Source organism: Formica exsecta, unplaced genomic scaffold, assembly GCF_003651465.1.
Source record: "Formica exsecta isolate Colony F162 unplaced genomic scaffold, ASM365146v1 scaffold15, whole genome shotgun sequence".
NCBI classification, from domain to species: domain Eukaryota; kingdom Metazoa; phylum Arthropoda; class Insecta; order Hymenoptera; family Formicidae; genus Formica; species Formica exsecta.
This window is the reverse complement of record NW_021848825.1, coordinates 598,039-615,195: the sequence shown is the minus strand read 5'-3', so window position 1 is coordinate 615,195 and position 17,157 is coordinate 598,039. Positions and strand designations below refer to the sequence as shown.

At 37.3% G+C, this 17,157-nt stretch overlaps 1 protein-coding gene and 1 long non-coding RNA gene across 3 annotated transcripts in view; one reads left to right on the top strand and one right to left on the bottom strand.

The window, feature by feature from the left end:
- The window catches only part of LOC115232842, a 92,540-nt gene that overhangs the window by 45,425 nt on the left and 29,958 nt on the right, over positions 1–17,157 (bottom strand). The window contains exon 2 of the long non-coding RNA XR_003883667.1: positions 10,961–11,025. This is a non-coding gene — a long non-coding RNA (uncharacterized LOC115232842). The remainder of the gene's footprint in view (positions 1–10,960; positions 11,026–17,157) is intronic.
- Positions 1–17,157, top strand: part of LOC115232839 (ubiquitin-related modifier 1) — a 162,889-nt gene that overhangs the window by 132,132 nt on the left and 13,600 nt on the right. The gene's annotated exons all lie outside the window — the stretch shown is intronic.

Below are 17,157 nucleotides of genomic sequence, written 5' to 3'. Positions count from 1 at the left end.
GCAATTACACGGTCGATTACAGATCGTTTTATACAAAGTTATATATATTTATATATTTTATCGTTTTTTTATTTTATATATTTTATCGTTTACATTACTAGAAGCACGTTTTTTTAAATATATAAAACAGCTGAATATTATTTATTAAAGTTGCATGCATATAATTAATTTACTTATTAATGTTTGATAAGTAAAGTATTTATGCGATTGAATTTTATTTACTATTTTGATAAGAATAGCTTGCAAATAAAAAAAATAATACAATAAAGAATTTAATTCTGTAGAATTACGTAGAGTTTCTTCTATGAAGATCTCTCTCGCGACTTAAAAATTTTATCTTGTTAGGAATATATAAAGCTAAGCAAGAGAGATAAGGCTACTTTCTAATTTCTACGGCTAAATGGATTCTCACGAATTTTTAATAGAAGATCGCGGAGAGAATGAACAGAGTAGTAAAAGTGGACTATCTTGCCGGTTATTTTAGCTCCTCTGGAATAAAAGAACGGAGATAACTTTGTGCATTTATTTTTATGTTATATGTGATTTTTACGACTTTAATGATTTTATCAAAAATTTCTCATATAAATTATAATTAAATTATTTCCATAATCAAAATATAATATATGCATATAACAGATTCTGAAAATTGATAAAAATTGGAAATACTGCAACTGCATATTTTCATTTTATGATATCAACTAATCTTCTCAAATGTTTTTGACATATATGTGATATAGCTTATGCGCCAGGTTAGTATAGGTTACATTACTAACAGCATTGTTATGCGATATTCGTATTGTGCATGCAAATTGGATATCTGTAACATAAGACTATCACAATCTTGATTATAACAGGAGCTATAAATTACGTTTATGATATAAAAATTTGTCGCGCTCTTTTGTGAAATATTTAAAATCTAAATATATCGAATTTTTAAAATATATTTACTACAAATACTTTGCAAAGAGCTCTGCGAAAAAACATTTAGATCTTTGACATTTCATCTATTACATTTTTATATATATTATATCTTTGATACCTTTCTTAGTAATATATCAGGTCTACCGGAAAGTTCTGTCCGTTTTTGGAATAAAACAAAATACAAATTTTTATTACCGTCAATAAACTTTATTAAATAATGTAATTGCCATTATTATTAATGATTTCTTGCCAGCGTGAGGGCAATTTGTATATCCCTTTTTCGAAAAATGTTTTATCTTTTGATGCGAAAAATTGAACCAGTGCTTGTTTGATATCTTCTTCATTTTTGAATTTTTTGCCCCTCAAAAAATTTTGTAAGGACAAAAACAAGTGATAGTCGGTGGGTGCTAAGTCCGGGGAATATGGTGGATGCGACAGAATTTTCCAGCCTAGTTCTGCAATTTTTTGACGAGTATCCAAAGCAGCATGTGGCCTGGCATTATCATGATGCAGTATGATGTTCTTCCTATTGAACATCGCCGGCCTCTTTTCTTGGACTGCTGTATTTAAATTATCCAGTTGCTGACAATACTTCTCCGAATAATGGCAATTGGTAGACCTAATAAAATTTATTGACGGTAATAAAAATTTGTATTTTGTTTTATTCCAAAAACGGACAGAACTTTCCGGTAGACCTGATATAATATAATCTCGTATAGGAAGAGAAGAAAATAAAAGGAAGATAAGAGGAAGAAGATTCAACGCTCATCATGTTTAAAAGTACATACTTTCTAGTATTTCCTTTTATCGAAGTCTGAATTTTTAAGAGGCTCCTTTCGAATTGCTTTGACTGAACTTTATCCTGCTTATGCAACAAACGAAATATATATATAGAAATAATGTAAAAGTCTTCAAATTTGATGTCGATCTAAATTTTTTTTTTTTTTTTTTTTTTTTTTGAGGCAAAGAAAATCTCGTATATTTCGAACATGACCATCGCGTATTCTATATGCTTTTCCTTTTTTTTTTCTCTCCAAAAGAGAGAATCAAGAGTCGTGAAAGGGATCGAAGATTTATTTCTTCTTCGAGTGTCTTTTTTATTACATTTTCGCCCGCATAGTATGACTGCTGTTTTTCAAAGACTTACCGTCCGCTTTTTGCAAAAGAAATAATCTGGGAGAAATCGATTGGGCGTTGTTTACTGAGTCGTTCGTTCCGAAAAAAATGCAAATATCTTTAATGCAATATATCTTTCGCGCACGTGAAAAAAATCGCAAAACGCGATATCGAGATACTACCTTCAATCGAGCAAAAGCAAGACTTTTACGAAAGCAGAATTAATTATCGCTTCCTGGCGAACAGCGAACAATCGAGAAAAAAGATGTAAATGACTGTTCGAAATTGGTCGATACACGCCGAGATGAAACTCTGGAACGTCTCGACAACTAACCCGGCTTTTCGTCCTTTTCGTTTTCTCGGCGTAGCCGGGTCTCGCGCCGGACCGAGACGATTTGTTAAATCGGCCAAAAGCTGGGTGGAGGGATCATTTTATCGCGATCGAACGGACCATCCTTCACCGGAGGTGACCTGCACGGTCGAAGGTTCCCTTTCCCGTCGGGAAGTGATGGGTGGTCTCGGAGCTCGTTTCGCGTGAAATCGCGCTCGAGCGATTCATTGGCACGAGTATCGTCCGACAGATCGATTACTCTGGTACCTCGAAACGTGTATATCGAGGGTGGGAGAGATGGTACACGGATGCAGGGTCCGCAGCTATTACTTTGCCTTTTCCCCCTCTCTGTCTCTCTTTCTCTCTCTTTCCTCTCTTCTCCAGCTTTTTGTATTTCACTTTCTTTGTTCGTCACGCCTGTTTCTTCTCTCCTCATTTTCTTTACGCGTTCTTTCCCTTACGAAAAGAAATTTAAGACGGCTTTAAGGAAAAGCTCGGCGGTAAAATTCACGTTCTGCTTTACCTCGTATATTTCGAGATAGTATTACCATTGCGGGAAGAATTCGCGTCTATGCTTTCTCTCGCGGCGTTTTGAAATTTATTCGATGGTGCGGTAGTACCTTTGCGACGAAAGAAACGCGAGGTGCTTCTTAAGACAAACGTTAAGGTGGAAAATTTGCGTTAACTTTCCCTCACCCGACCGTAGAACTTTACGGTTGCTTGCTCGTGCGAGTGGAAAGGTAGTCACGCCATGCCATTAATAAAGGCCTCTGAAAGCCGCGTAGTAATTTGTAAGTCTTTAGGCGTTTTGTAACTGCAAATATTTATGTGTCATATACGCTTAATATTTATTAATGTTTTATTCGTTGCATTTTGGTACATTTCTATAAAAACAGCTATATATTGCATTTTGCAAATATGTGGAATATATATAATCGTGATATTAATAAGTATAAAAATCTAACAAATGTATAGTTTTATTAGCACATTTTATTTTGCCAATTGTTAATTTGTGAAAGTAAAATATATTCAATTAATGCACTTATCATAATATCCGAGTCTAAATTAGGTGACTTTCACATTTGTATTGAGTGTCAAAAATACTATTAAATACATACACGGACGAACGAATATTCGAGATCGCCTTTAAATTTTTCCTCATTTCGTGAATAGAATGAGAGAAAGAGATGAAAACTCTTCTTTTCGCGAGACATGCCAGATGGTTTTAAAGCTCATTTCGCATGTAAAATCGCGTTTGCACAACTCATTGCCTTTGAATAGATCGATTGCATTTCGGATTTACTTCACGTATCGTAAACTTGACAACGACTTGGCATGCAGCAACTATTTCCGTCGAGTCCTTATCGGTTTATTATAATAATGCAAGCGATAACTCCATTATGACAGTATTTGCACCGTTTATAGAAGATTATGTTTTAAGAAATATATCAACGTGCATATCTTTTAAAACGGTCATTTCGCAAGCAATAATAAAGTTCGAAAATTAAAATAACGTCTATTATCTATTTATTTGTTTATTATAATTTAGTATTACACATATATTTTTGTACGTGTATCCTATCTTTACGAATAAGATAGTGTAATCTGCTTGCTCTCGAGGAATAGTCTCGTATAATACAATACGAGAAGAGGCGAATTTGTGCGGAATGAAACAGAGAATAAGTGCGATAGGGAAAAGGAAGCCAAGAGAAAAGGTAGGGAATAACATTTGACGACAGGCGAGAACGTTTCTTTCTCGCGTACAATTTCCTTCCTCTATACGAAGGAAAGTACCACGTGCTGACTCTTGCCTTCGGCTATCTTCCTGCGACTTGTACTCTTTTCTCGATGATATTCCACAAAAGAACTGTTTCAATCCGTGCGTAAATGCATTTATTCGCGATACGAAATTTTGCATATTTTATTAAATACTTCGAGAAGTTTCGATAAATTTTCAAGTAAATAATATGTAGCTAAATTAAGCAGATTATTATTTTAAAAAGCTCAAAATTATGCGAGCAGGAAAAGGCTAAAAAGTAGAGGAAGAAAAAAAAATGCGCGCATAGAGAAAAGTGTAGGGCCGCAATAGTATCAAAGACGGAATGATGGAGGACGGGAAAGCGGTAGGGCAACGGTATGGGGCTCGATAAAATAAGGCAAGTTTCGAGGGGGCGAGAAACAGAAAGAGGCGGAGCGCCTCGTAAAGGAGGATGCTGGAAGACAAGAAGACTGGAGTGGAGCGAGGGAAATTAAGCAATTAGTAACTTTGCACCGCGGCGGCTCTCAGCGAGATTTGATTATGTTTTCGGTTTAAGCTCTCCGAAGTGAAGCTTTCGCTCTTCCTATCCCCCTCCTTCCGACCGGAGGGAGACTTTCAGAACGAACTCGACAGTGCTTTCAAGAGGCCGGCGCGTATACCTGCAAACTCCAAAGGTGAAACGTGCCTCGCGAAATCCCTTCAGGTTCTCGCTCGGTCTTGCACATCGCGCTTCTGTCATTCTCCATTGTCTTTCTATTCGCCACACGTTCGCGTTACTTCTTGAGCTTCTCTAGCTCCTGTTTGGATATGATACGCGTGATATACACGATACCGTTAGTACGTTTGAATTCAATGCTATATATGTTATACATATCTCATAGCTATTTCATGTTATACAGTGATATGTAGATATGTACATATTGCCTGGATCTTTTTCGCAAGGGAAGATACGCGATAAAGTAGCACATAGAGTCTATGGGAGAATAGAGAATATATTATTTTTCTATATCATGAGAGAAAAAGAAAAGAGCACGCCTATTTATTGAAAAAATATCGTACTTTCTTCCGGTTCTTAAAATTTTTGAAAATATACAATTTTGAAATTCTTAAGATGAAATATTAAGGTCTATTACAAAATTTAAAAGAAATTTCAATTTTTTATTATACAAAAGTACAATCGATGTTTGTGACGAAAAATTTACATAACAAAAGGACATGCGAGAATTTAGATAAAAAAGAACATGTGCAAGAACGAGTGGAAAAAGTTTAGATGAAATATGTTGAATAAGCAAGTATGCAGCATTCACAACGCGCCGCTTCTCCGCAAATCTTTCGTAGAAAAAGCAGCAACTTGCCAAGAGCACTGCGGTTTATTTATGGCATGAGGTTGTGACTTACAAAATTCGAAAATGACAATTTATAGGTATAACATAGTATGCTGCGTGACCTCTCTCATAATTCACATCTTCCTTGACCGCTTCGTAGAATGACGCTAGTTTATCGCTCGTAAGAGCAATATAAGCACAATGAAAAAATATGCTTAAGCGTTCGTTTTGTGCAAAAATTTGCGTAAGCACAGGCGAATTTTTTGAAATAATTTTTTAACATTAGTATTCGTTTACAGTAGACACATTCGTCACAAATCTAAAAAAATATAGATATTGTAAAATGGACAAAGTAAATAATATATTTATTACGCGTATGTATTTGTATTATTTTCACTTGGAATTTTCGCATAAATATTTATAGTACACACGAAAATATTTAAAAAAAATACTTTGACAGAAAAAATAAGAAGATATTATATTAGTATTGAAACGAGATAGAGAAAATATATATAACACAACGATTTAAAAGTACACAGCGACTATTCTCTACGCAGAGCAAATCTATATTACGCTCGCAATTTAACTAGTGCATCGCGAGAAACGTTTAGTGCAGACATGTTTTACGGGAAGGGCTCGTTACAACAGCGGATATGTGCGGTACTGCGTACGGATAATTGAAGGACGTTCGTCTTTCAGACAGCAGCGACGCTATCCTGTTCCACACGGACGTCGGTTTGCCCATCTATCCGTTCGACTGTCCCGCACAAATGTTTCGCTGTTTATTTTGCGCCCATCCACAGCCGCTTCTTCCCCTTCGTTCTCTCTCTCCCGCGATCGCTAGGACGGGGCAACAATTCTGCACCGTCCTCGACCACGTGGAACGTCACGTAGACGGTTCACTGACGTTTCGTTTAATTCGACCTGTGGGGAATTAAATCCCGTTCGTGCAAGGGCGCGAAAAGTAAATGCGAAGTAGTCAGTGATTGTATCCACGTCGGAGAGAAAGAAATGAGAAACGCAATCGCTCTTAATCCTCCTTTTCTTGAAGAGCCGCTTGTTTCAAGTATATAAATATTTGAAATGTTAACTTTTATTAAAGATACAATATAAAAAGTTGGAAAATTTTGATATGTATTTATCTGATATTTAATTTAACATTTTAGTATACTGTAAACTAGAGATTTTACAAGTCTTTTAGAAAATCATAATTTTCTTTGCTCGAAAATATAATTTTGTTTGAAAATTTTTTAATGAAATTTCATATATATTCTGCAATAGATTAATAATTTCTTTATTTAAAAATTTTTCGAATGTAAAAGCAATTTATCAGATTTGCATTTTGTATCTATGCATTTATAAAATAATTGTAGCTTATTTTCGAGTTTTGAAAGAATTAAAAATTGCTTTATACACTTGATAACTTTAAATCGGATATAGCTTACTGATAATAGACAGTAGTATTGTCGTTTTCATAAATTCAGCTGAAATATTTAGAATTCGATACGATTTCGGTTATACAAAATGAAATTCCGAAGGCGGGAGAGAGTGTCGAAGCTATTTAGCATATACTATCCATTTTCACTTCCTGATTTCACCCATATTCTGATCGTCACCGGCACTCATATCGCGCACGTTATATCGCGTGTCTAAGCACTGGTCAGAAATTCCCCGGGTTCGATACCCCTAACTTCTGTCAAGCACAAATTATCCGCATTCCATATCTGGATAACGTGGAGCGAAGGGTAAAATGGATCGAGCGTGGTTTCGAAAACGACCGGGAGTAAACAAGAATTTCTTTAATTAAGCGCGCGACCGGACAAGATCTTTCCCTCCCTTGTTGCGGCTGGTCCTTTCTCCGCCGTACCGCCGAGACTTTATCTACCTCGTCGCTTACCCTCCGTCGTCGGGGCTCTTATATGTTCGGCAAAAGGCGGATAAGGGTGTGCAGTTATTTACGTACAGTCCTATAGTCGCATTTTCGAGTGAGAAGGGGGCGAGAGAGGGTAACGAGGAGAAGGGATGACATCGATGGAAGAGATGGCGAGAGGATTGGGCACAGGAGACACGAGGACGAGGAGAACGAGAAGAGAGCAGAGGAGGAGGAGGATGTGGCAGCCTGGACAGAGCACGGGCCTGTCCCATGTGGGTTTCGTTAATTAACCGAGTCTCTACCGAGTTCTATTCCTCGCGTTATATTACCATCCTCCTCTCCTCCCCCCTTCTCCTTTCCCGCTGCCTCTCACGGTTCCTCCGACTCCTCCGCCTCATCTGCTTCCACCAGCATTGCCGCAGGACCGTTCATGCACCTGGGGGTTGTGGAAAACGCAGGCTTCATGCCATATCCACTTCCTCTATCCTTCTCTATCGTGGTGGAATCTATATTTGTGCGCCATGTGTTGTGCACTTACTCCAGACGCATTTACAGTATTTTGCTCGCAAGTGCAATTGTATCTTCGCGATCGCCAGTATTAAGAGACGCGTACACGAATAAATCCCTTACCACCCTTCAGACGTACCGCGTGTGTAATACAGCAATTAAACTTTTTGAATGTGTTTTACAGGCGCTTTACGCAGATATTTCTGAAAAAAGATATAATAACGAGATGGTTATTAACACAAAAGCGTTGGTGTTGAAACGAGATTTCATTTATAACAGCCTGATCGTCGATTTAATTGACATTAATTATTATTGTTGACAGATGAGAGATGCAATATACGTTGAATCAATTATTAAATACTAATTAAGCGCTTGTCTCGTAAAGAGTCAATATTGAATGTAATAGATTATACGTGAAATAATTTTATACAAAAAGGGATTTGTAAAGCGAGATGGTGGTTGCTACAGCCCGCGGAAAAAAATACTATCTTCCTGTACACGGGGGAAAAATAATGAAGACGAATACATTCTACTAACGTAAACGAGGTCGTGAATGATATATTATATACGGTATATTCGCGGCGCCTTCCCTGCGCGAAACCATCTACAATAAATCACAACGATCGACAAAAACTTGACGATATATCAATTAGGTGCGAGTGTGCACGCGTCGATTCTCAATTATTATATTCTCGTCGCCGCTGATTTACCGCGTCACGGACGGCGGGGCCGTTCTAGCTCTGCGCGCGTTCTGTTGTTAATTAATCGTACGTTTATTTATCGCGTTTATTTGCATCACCACCACCCTTATCAGCATTCTCCTCCTATCGTGCGTCCCGTATGGCACGGCATACGATTCCGTGCAATCGATGAGTAGTTAATCAAAAGTTGCTACGTTTGCGATTCTGATTTAATCGCATCGCGTATCCCGTTGCTTCTTCCGTTGCTATGTGTTTTTTTATCGCGTGTATGTTATAAGTTCAGTATATTTCACAATATTAAAAAGTGTAGTATCTGGCTATTTTTAATCGATACATCATAATTTTTGACCTAAATTAATTAATTTTAAATACGCGTGATTTAATTAAACTATACGTGTGATTGTCGCATTGCTCTTTCCGTTCTTGATCTCGTGAAATCACGGCGAGTAAATGCGCACAGTCGAATTACAAGGGGTTTAAGAAGAAGAGCAAGGAAACACGTAGACAATGCTCGGTATATCCGTACCGAGGAAATGAGATCTATATTAATTTCTGCAGCCGTCGCGCGACACCGTCGACGTCCCGGGTATAACACGACCCTCTTCCTCTTCCGCTAATCGTGATAACCGTCCGATTTGTCTCTACCTCTGCTATTTCCTTTTGTCGAATCGAAATTACAACTCGACACGTACTTGTGCGTTTTAGCAAAATATCGCTAATCGTTTAAAAGAGGTTACGTTGACGAATGTAAATTTATCATATCTATAATACAGAGACATTTTTTTGTAATATTTTACGCAGATTTGAAACGTATTAAAAACGGGAATTGAAAATAACGAAATTTCCTCGTCAATACAGATTTATATTGATCATCGAAGGAATGAATATCTCTGCGAGATGAAATTTTACACGCGCGATGCTAAAGAATTTCCGAGTCTACAACTATTTGCAATTACTTGCATGATAAGAAATGATGCAATTTTACAATATATCACGATTAAATTAATCTTACCGCCTTTGTGAACAAGGCTTTTATAACGAGATAGAGTGTGGCCGAACGTCTTTTGAATTAAATCTCGTAATATTCGACGTCTCGTGGTTTATAGAGTTAATTATTTTCTGCGGTGGAACGTGGAAAGTATTGGTAATCGATGGCAGGGGAATCGTTCGCCAAAAGCGATTATCTTTCGTGTTGATAGAACGACGCCTGTGCATTCGCGTAGGTGGGCTTGACTCGTAGCCTGGATACCGATCGTTAACTGTTTGACCCAATTCCAAAGGCTATAACGCCGCGCAATATGTACAATAACGCGGCAACAATTTAATTCCCCCGTTCGCGTAAGAGGCTGAGAAATCCGCCAGTACAACGAAGAGAGACTGGCAAAGACAAAAGGTATAAAGTATTTCGTCGTTGCGCGAGGAAATTGATTAAAATGCTTAATTCATTGTGTCGTTTAGATGTGAAATTGTAGGACAAAAAGATATTACAACAGCTGGCATAAATATTTGTTTTACAATGTTTTCTTATACAAGATCTTGTTGATATAAGGGAATGAAAATCTCATCGACATGAGAAATTAAAAAAAAATATGTATCAATTATCAATCTGGCAATGAATTAATTCGTCGAAATTTAATTAAAATTTAGACAAAATCTTTTAAATTTCCGATTTGGAAATAATTTCCCTTGGACGAATCTTTTTTATAATAGTGATAGTTAGTTTAGAAAAGCGCTATTCTTAGATAATTGAGTTACCGAGAATTATCACAGAAGACATTATAGGAAATATGTATTTTTAATGATCGCGTTGCAGTACGTCGTAAAATTATACTGGCAACGATATCGCCGTTATCATAATATTATAACATGAGCGATGACCCGTTGCGACGATCGCGTGTATCGTTTTGATGCCAAAATAGCAAATCATTTTTTAATATCATCGGTCGACACTTGGCATGGTTTGGTCGAAAAGTTTTGTTGCGAAAAAGACGAGGTTTCCGTATGCATCGGGTTTCGCCTATTCCTGAGGTTTAGCACTAACCGTGTGGCGGAAGTGAAGAAGAAATAGCGTTCGTTTGGCTCGCGGAATGTTCGTTCGTTGCTTCATGAAAACCAGTCCGCGACGATTCGCACATAGAGAGACTCGTAAAACAGCGCGCACATGCTCTTTATGGTCCAGTTAAGTTTTCATGCCTCATTGTCGTCGATCCCTGCGAGAATAATAACCCGGGCATTATGTTCGTATATAACACGATATTGTACCGGCGGAAATGCGCGATAAGCGCGGGATACGCGCGAGAGATTAAAAATAATTACGCGATTGACCTGCCGATTCGCTCGTGCAATTTATTCGCGCCATCAAATATGTTCAAAATAATCCGTTTTGAAAACTCGAAGTCGATAGTGGGAGAACATTTTGTTCTATACCTGTTCTGTGTTGATTTCCATGCCCATCGCGTTTGTTTCTCTTCGCTTGAATAATGTGTGTATTCCTGTAACAATATTATATATTTTTGGTTATTATATGGAATTGTTTATTAATTTTTTTATATTTTTTTATGTTACTGAACTTGTCGACATTATAATAAAATAATATTAATTATTGACAATATCGCACTTTTTTTTACAAAAACAGTAATAGATTTTTACGCTCAAAAAGATCAAGATATGCCCAGCAAAATTATTTAAATAATCTCTATGATTATAAGAAATATACATATTTTTATCGTGTCTAGAAAAAATATCGTTTTTTAAAATCTTTTTTATGCTAAAGAGAGGGCATGTGACATTTTTGTATTATAATTTTATCAAATTGGGAAAAGATTCAAGTTAATTTCAATCCTAGATCATCAAACGCATTCTTCGTTAGGATTAATAGATGAATAGGAAAAAAAATGTAAGATTAAATTGCATTATATCGGTGCGATAATAAACGATTCCAAAGATACAAATCGCATCTTGATTCGAATAAATTGTTTTATCCCGAAATTTTAGCGAGACTTGTAATAGGACGAGGGACAGCCGCATAACACCGTCGCCATCGAATCCGGGCTAACACACGATGTTGTCATTGCGCATTACAATAGGCGCTGCGTTATGTAAGCCGGTCACGTGTGTCACAGGTCCTATGGGCTCACGCACGCATACATGTGCCGACTTGAAGGCGGCACGGGGGGACAATCACAATCCCGCGATTCTCCCAAGCGGAATTATTGTCACGTGTTCAAGTAAAAGGCACGTTTATCGTCGATTGTTGCGAAATTTTGTTGCGCTCCCGTACCTTTTCATGCGAATAACGCTGGTAGGTTTCAGCAAAACGTCCAAAAAGAAACAGAATTGAATTGATTTTAAATTATGAATCTTTATAAACATAAAAAATTGTATATTACATAACAATATATTAAACGTAAAAGTTGGTTTGTTTTGAAATATGTATATATTATTCACATAATTTCTAGTAATTTTATACGTTGCTTTTTGTGTAATAAAAAATATATTTTTTTTTTGTCGAAGATTTATTACACAATTGATACTATAAATATTCTTATATAATAAATTTTTAATTTTTGTTTTTTCGAAATGTTTTTTAAAATTCTTCTTTCTATCCAGAGATTTTGCAATTTTATTTAGGGAAGAAGTGACGTACACGAAAGATATAAAAAAATATACAATTTATTTTTTTATACTTTGGTATATTATTTTATTATTTTCTATTGAAAAATAATATAGCCGAGGAGAGAGATGAATAATCTTCGTTGGCTAGCATGAATAATTATTATTCGTCGACTTATATATACATATAATAATTGCAGGATTGTTATCACATATATTATAGAGACAATTCTTTCTGTAGTAGGTTCTGATTTATGTTACTTTACTCGAATAACGTCCGTTGAATAGAAATTGGATACTACCGTAATACGCGCGCTATTAGTATGCAGCAAAAATGAACCGCGCTCGCCCCTTCCGAGACGAAGGGAGAAATTAGTTTTATCCACGTCAGGGGCATCTGATATACACGGCACGCAGCGTTACCTACCGGAAGCAGAGATGGAAACGTGGAGGCTGGCGTCGGGGCGAAGTGTAAAGCCCCCACGGGGCAACAATTGTGCATTCATCGGGGCGAGGGACTCTAATTAAAACGCATTGTTTATATTCTTTGCAGGAAGATCCTCGCTTCTCTATCGCTCTCTCTTCGCGTCCTAGACACGCACCTCCGCTTTCGAGTCGCCTTCTATCTTCCCCTTTCTCTCTCTTTCTCTCTCCACACTTGAGTTTTCCCAAGGGTTCTCTTAAAGAAACTTTCCGGTAACTCGTTAAAGATAATGCGGAACGGAAGTCTGGTTAGGCGTCTACCTGATCCCCTTTCAAACTGGTCGCGTAAACAATCGATCGTTCTACTTGCATTCTCGCGGGCGTTTCAAGCTAGAGTCGATCCTATTTCCCCTTCTATTAGATATATTCTTGTATCGAGGAGGTAACGAAATTTCGAATGCTGGAAAAGCGATGTTATTTCTTGTTTTATTAATCTTCATCAAGCTAGTATTCGATTTTCGGTATAATTGATGTAGTATCGGTTTTTCCCCAAAGAGTTTTAGAATTCCTGATACGTTTTACAAAGAGAATTCTGTAAGTTTTATTTGTATAAAAGAGGTACGGAGATGTTTCGAAGCATAGAAGCTTTAACAGCCGATGTACGTGCAGACTTTTCGCGCAAACCGCTTTTAACGCGTCTGTGCCGTTGAATCGATACCTCGATAGCCGCACAATCCCTAACAGGATACAAGCTCCGCCGAGCGGAAACACCATCGATACGCGTCGTTCTTCCGATTTGGCGTATCGTGTTCTCGCACAAGCAAAGCCAGTTGCCAATTACTGTAAAATAGGATGCAAGCGACACGGTTCACACATATCAGCGAATTACGTGCGCGCGCGAGAAGATGGCAGACGTGTGGAAGATGTCAAGGGATCTGTCGCACGTAGATCGGGGAACGTATAGGGATGAAAGGACAAAAGAACGAAGGCAAAAAGAGAGAAAGAGAGAGAGAGAACGGTTTCAGGAATCGAATTTGCCGAGGACTTTCATTTCGTTCTTGTATAACTCCTACGGGTACGTCGTGCGCAGACTATCGAAATAACACCCGTTTTACCGAAGAGAAAATCGTCGCGCCGCGCCGATCTTTCTCGTTCGCCCTCACAGGAAAATTACGTTCCCGATACAAATCGTAATTGCATGTAAAACGAACCTACGCGAGAGATACGACCGGTCATATTTCACATTGTGCGCCGCAGTTAGCACCGCCGACGAACATTACGAGCGTACTTTTTCGCGTCGACGAGCGTTCGCATATTCATATGTATGTAGTGGCGATATATGCGATATATGATACGCGAGAACAGATATATGCTCACATAAACAAAAAAGTAGTCGGGAATGACTTTTGATCGTGGCGGATTCATTTTCGTTGTATTTTTAAATTTTTTTAGAATGTAACGTGCGATATGTATGGTTTTTTTTATATATCAAATTGGGCGGCCATTCTTTTAATTCGTTAGTATTTTCGTCGTGAAAAGTTATGCCGATCTTTACGAGATATTGTGTGTCGTCGATTTAAACTAATCAATTTGAATAGAATTTAATTATAGAATGTGATTTAATGTTTATACATTAACGGTGATTTATATAAAATTGATTTAACATTCATGTAACGGCGTGATTTATACATGACCAAACTTTCCGTAATCACAAATATTCATAAGTTAATAGAGGATTGAATTGTGTAATAACTGTGAAGATTAAATTAACCTTTTGTGCCACTTTCGTGACATGGTTTGAATAATTTTCCACCAAAAATAATACAATTTTCAAATATAATTACGCGATAGTGACGAAGAAATATCAATTTACGAATAAAACATGACGTTTCTACACTTTTGCAATAATAACAACGTGGTGTTTCGGAAAATTAATTAACCTTTAAAATGTATTCCAGCCGTGAAGCTTTCTGCATCTAATTACAAGAAAGTGCGACCACTGTTTTGATACCGTGAAAACACATCTTACTAAACATTTGTAAACACGCAACAAACGGCAGTCGTACGTGTACAAGAGCTCTTGAATCTCCCAGTAAATGTTTCGATGCGAAAGACAAAGGGAGAGACCAGTACACGCTATGTACACGAAGATACGTATGTAGATATAAGAGGGCGAGGAAAAAAAGTACACGGGCTTCTAATAAAAGTGGCAGAGAATCTCCCCGCGTACTTTCCATCTCCTACCCTTTCACCGGCGCGGTCGCTGCCCTTTTCGCGCGCCGCCCTTCCTTTGCCTCCTCTACCTTCTTCTCCTCCGTCTCTTCCCTTCCCACAAATTACTTCTCGTTTCTCTTTTTCTTTCATCGCCTCTCGCGCCCCGTTTTTAAGTCCCCGGAGGGGAGGTTATCGTGTTAACAAGCATATTTTACATTTCATTGCAGCCACTTATAACGCGCTAACCGACGACGCCGTTTCCAACAACCGGGTATCACGTAGCATTCCAGAACGCATGTATCTTTTTTATCTCTCTCTCTCCTCTCCCCCATTGCTCCCGCGAGCTCGCGACACGTGCGGGCGAGCTCAATTAGAGAATACGATACGACGTAATGAGGGCCTAATTATTTCAAACGTTCGTCCGTCACAGTCCGACCGGGTATTAGCGTGCGCGTCAGCTCGGTTTGCAATTATAATATAAAATTAGATGATTTCAATTCGCGCGCGGGTCACGCCGATTAAACGGTTTCATGCTGAACACGCGTGATTTAGCGGACGATGGTCTTTAGAAAAATTTGATAACGTTCGCGCCATATGCGCCAATGCTCTATACATTTATTTGACGTATTTATTGTTTCCATTCAGAGAAATATAATTAGAAAAATAATTGATATACTTCGTTTGACATTAAATTATATTTATGAATATTGTGTTATTCCTAAACAATTTGTTTAATTGCAAAATAATTTAGTTCCTTTTAATTTGTACATTACTAATTTATCTTGTTCCTTCATTGTATCTGCGTCAGCAATAATTTACATAAATTAATGACGATATTCTGAAAATCCATTTATTAAATTTTAGGCTATCATTTCTGCATACAAAACTTTGAAATTTAATTAATTACATGCGTAACTTGTAGTAATTTAATCGTCAAGTGTGTAATTCCTGTATAAAAAAATGCGCCAATAATTACATTCATGCTTTATATGTTACATCTATGTATGTTATTTATGATGTGAATTTACTCACGAAAAGCACTTTAGTGTAACTATTTCCCGATTTCCGGCTTCAACGTGACTATTTTCCGGATCACTATAAATAATGCATGCGTAGGCGGGGCATGCGATTCGTGTTCACTACACATGTTGACGGTGAAAACGTATCCGTTTTATATATATAAAAGCACTACCGCACTGACAATTAGCTTTAATCTTGTTACCGGTATTGAGTATCCATCAATAGTTTGTGCAGTTCGCTGCAATTATGCGTCGACTGGAAATGTACAGCGAGAAGGGTTGCGGAGCAAACGGCTCATTAAAATATTATTTCGGCCGAAAATCGCGACATTTCATTCAATTAAGGGAGCGATCAGTAGAGTACCTAGTAAAGTGTACATTGTGTATATATGCACATTTGGGAAATTATGCACATCGCGATTAGTTTGCCTGAAATGCGATATTGTTGATAAAAATAGAAAAGCATGAAAATATCGGTCAAAACTCGCTCACACAATCTATTAACGAATGAAACTTCCGAGACAGATTACACGTCAACAGACAGTTGTATATATCTTCGAAGCATACATGAATTTTTTTTTTTTTTTGTTTTCATGTGCACTTGAATACTCGATGTTTTTTTTTTCAGACAAAAACGTAAATTATTCGCGTATATTACAGCGAATAATTAACTTTGCGGATATATAGGAACACTGTCAGTTAGAAACATTCTTCGGTCTCTCTCCCGGAATTTAGAATATACCGTTAGCCAAACTGCACATCAGGATCTATATTATGCGCATGAATATTTATGCACAAAGCCGGTCGTACTGTGCGGAAGAAGAGGTACAAACACATAAATATTTATATCAAGCCGCTCGACGCGCGATTTCCTCGCAAAAATTGCTATACGCGGTGAATTCCCTTGCCGTAATTGCTTAATCCGCTTTCTGTATTAAATCCCGTGTTGTAATTTATGCGCGCGTTATTACATCAATGACACGATACCGCTTAAATGTTTAACGTTAATATTTACGTGAACGCTGAGAAAATTGTTCGCTCGTGACGCGTCATATGAACACAATTTCATACAATTACGATGCAATCTCGTCAAGAAATATAACGAAAATGTTTTCAAACTATTCTAATCCAAAAAATGCACGGTTAAGAAAGGAAAAAGCCCTTTATGAAAAAAATCTCTTTATTTATTTATCCGATTTATTTATCTCTGTTGAATTCTTAATATTTTCAATAGCTAAAGTTAGTAATAATAACGATCGTATCGTTACCTGATACGAAGCGAACATTGGCATTTGTATATTCAAATTTTTATCGCGCAATGATCTGTAATTTATTGATATAACGGAAACAGGCAGC